At 41.9% G+C, this 3,310-nt stretch overlaps 1 protein-coding gene across 1 annotated transcript in view; it reads left to right on the top strand.

The window, feature by feature from the left end:
• The first annotated feature begins 2,885 nt into the window (after positions 1–2,885).
• The window catches only part of LOC102202845 (mesoderm induction early response protein 1), a 4,712-nt gene continuing 4,287 nt past the window's right edge, over positions 2,886–3,310 (top strand). Inside the window, exon 1 of the mRNA XM_005751032.1 lies at positions 2,886–3,001. The gene's annotated coding sequence lies outside the window, so the exon portion shown is untranslated. The remainder of the gene's footprint in view (positions 3,002–3,310) is intronic.

Here is a 3,310-nt window from a genome sequence, read left to right as displayed (position 1 = left end):
GTTGCTTTATACATATGCCACCAAATTAGCCTGGATCCAGTTACACTTTGAAAAGGCCCCTGTCAGATCTGTGCTCTCGCCTATAGTAGGAAGAGCCCTAAACTGTTTTGGCGCAGAGGCCAAACTGCATCAGTGTAACTTCTGCAGACTTCACATGATTCACAGTGGCCCAAAAAACAAAACAAGTGAGAGTCCTTCAAAGTGTACATCTTTTCAGCTACGTGCGGTCAGTTACCCAGAGTAGGGTGGTCCTCTTCACACCACTTCCTTGTGATTGCCTTCTTGATTGCTGCTAATAGAGTGTGGTATCAGTCCTCGTGTTGTGCATTTTTGTGCCGCAGGTCATCTAAATATAGCAGCGCACACATCTCGAGTTACATTTTTCTCACCACAAGTCCTCCACAATGACAGTTGTGTGGATGAAAATTGTTGCTAGTGGTAAAAAAAACATGTTTATTTTCTGTAGTGTTTAAACTTACTCTGTTTTGACATGATCTTGAGATTTCTGTTGTATGCACAGTGGTTTGGCTTTCTGATTTCTTAGTGTATGTGCATATTTGTCACACTTACAAGTTTCAGATCATCAAACTAATTTTAGGCAGCAAGAACTGCAACCAAGTATTTGCAGTAACTGTGAATGAGTCTATCACATCGCTGTGGAGGAGTCTTTGCTCAGTGTTCTCGGCAGAATTGTTTTAATTCAGCCACACTGGGCCATTTTAGCCTTGTGCATTTCTTACTGTTGAATCATGAACTGTGACCTTAACTGAGGCAAGTCAGGTCTGCAGTCCCTTGGATGTTGTTCTGGGTTCTTTTGTGACCTCCTGGATGTGTCATGGATGCACCCTTGGAGTAATTCTGGTAGGCTGGACACTCTTGGGAATATTCACCATGAATCAGAATCAGAATACATTATTGATCCCAAAGGAAAAGGCTCTCATTACAGATTGCTGAATTCCTAATGGGTTAGAAATGGTTTTGTAACCCTTTCTATACTGATTGGAATGGGAAATTCCCCAGTTTCTTTCGACCTTGATGTGCTGCTTTCTTGACATCTTTTAGTCTTCTTCACTTTGTCAGAAATGTTCTATTTAAGTGATTTCTTAATTCAGCAGGGCTGGCAGTAATCAGGCCTGGGTGTGGTTAGTAAAAGTGAAAAAAAAAAAAAGAGAGGGAAAAGTGGTTCATCACAGTTAATTCTTGGTTTAACAAGTATGGAGATGGAATTACTTTTTCGCACAAATCTCTTTCTCTTAAGAAATAAAATCATCATTTAAAAACTGCATTTTGTATTTTCTCACAAACGGAGCACTATGTATTGTCATGGGGTGTTGTGCTAGTGAGAAATTTGTTGCACATTTATATCTTGCGAATGCCACGAGAAAAACATGCCCATGCAGGACACATCGAGTATATAAATATCTGTTCTTCTTGTCATCTTTGTCAAACTGCTCTTGTCTTTGTGACGGCTGCACTTTGTAGCCATTTCTGAACTGTACTGAATTCCTGGGACTAAGCAATTTCCTTCCATTCTTTGTAAGATATTGGTCCATCTCACTGAATCATCATCCCAAAAACCAAGTCTGTCCATTCTACAGCGATTTGTCCACTGGCACTAGCTGTATGTGCTGGAGCAAGCTCCACTTCAACAACAGAAACATATCACATTAAAACACCTCAGCATCCTGTGTCGTGAACAAAGACTGCCGGATCTTACAGCAACGCGTAGGTGTCTTCGCTTCTCAGTGTCACAAAATAGCCTTGTGTTTTTATGAGAATGCATATGGGCTCCACTTTCAGAGGCCCATTGGACGCGTGGGTCTGAAATGCACTTTTTTGTTGCATGCGACTGCATTCCAGCTAATTTAACGGTATCAACTAAATTAATGTATGAAGTTAATTGCCTGATCACATAAACACACAGACACTTAATCATTCCTGAAATGGTGAACAGCAGGAATTCATGATACATCCCGCATTCATTCATGCATATAATCATGACATATTGCTTCAGCACGTGTTTGCCGTTATCGTGAAATGTTACTGATTTATGTACAAATGGTCATTGGCTCGTGTCTCCGTGGCGCAAAACAATGCTGATGAGAGGCCACATTAAGAGCACACTGAGCCGCTGACAGATGGAGAGCGGCTAGAAATGACGGGGTGGGTAGAAAATTGTGCAATCCCTGAAAATTGAGAAGAAATCAAGCAGCAAAGTGCGGCTGCTCCCGCCGTAGCCCATGAGCTACAGATGATCCGGGGCCACCTAAGACCAAAACCAACAAGCAAACTGTGGCGAGACATCGGCCTCTTGTCATTGATTCTTGGGAGAATGTCACCAAATGACCCTAATTGATAGCCTGTGAAAGAGGTCACTCTATTTTTTCCCCTCCCACTCTTCTCCTGATTCTGAAACAAGCCAGAGCAAAGGAAGGAAGCAACAAGGGAGGAAGATGCAACACACCACCCTTTAATATGTGAGAAGGAAAATGGCTGTGTACCAGCTCTATCTCTACAATTTGCTCCTTTCATTGAGGAAAAGTACTATTTCATTCATGCCATTTCCGTTCATTCATCAGCTGGGGCCAGCCTAGACTCACAGTGCCATCTCCACACCAACATTCTTATCAATGGAAGTGACGTCAGCACTGCCTGCAGCTGGGGGGTGGCGGTGGGGAGGATCACGTGGTCCGCCGAGGGTATATACAATAAAGTTGCGCTGACCGTGGTGCTGAAAACATTCACTCAATTGTACATTAGCACCAGTGCTGCCGCCATACAAACACCTCACAAATAAATAAAGAGACGTTAGATTCTTTTTTGATTGTTATTTTTTTTTTCTTGATGCTGGTCACAGGCTGAAGAGAGAGAGAGAGAGAGAGAGAGAGAGAGGGAGGAAAGCCGAAATTCTCTCAGGTGCTTTCACTATTCATGAAATAATCTTGGCTTTATCCGTGCGTTGCGAGTTTCACCACTTCCCCACCCCCCAGTGGGACTTCAGGTAAGTGGAACGAAATCTGTCTCTGCATCATTCACAAACCATACTAACCAGGTAGATTAGGACAATTTCTGACTGTTATTCAGTTCGTTATAATTCTCTGTTCATAATTACGTTTTTTTTTTGTTAAAAAATAACGAGAAATAGTTCGTGTTTTTTTTCTTTTAAATTTGCAACTTCATCGTTAGAATTAATCTTTGTGCGACTGTTGGTCGTCTGATTATGAAGTAGACGTGAACTGTGGCCGTTTCTATGTGGTGCTTAAATTTAGACTAAACTGTGTATGATTTCAATTCTAGGGAATCGAGTAAT

Source organism: Pundamilia nyererei, unplaced genomic scaffold (genome assembly GCF_000239375.1).
Source record: "Pundamilia nyererei isolate P.nyererei 1_Seehausen unplaced genomic scaffold, PunNye1.0 scaffold00297, whole genome shotgun sequence".
NCBI lineage: Eukaryota > Metazoa > Chordata > Actinopteri > Cichliformes > Cichlidae > Pundamilia > Pundamilia nyererei.
The sequence above is the reverse complement of the archived record's forward strand: the minus strand, read 5'-3'. Positions and strand labels throughout refer to the sequence as shown.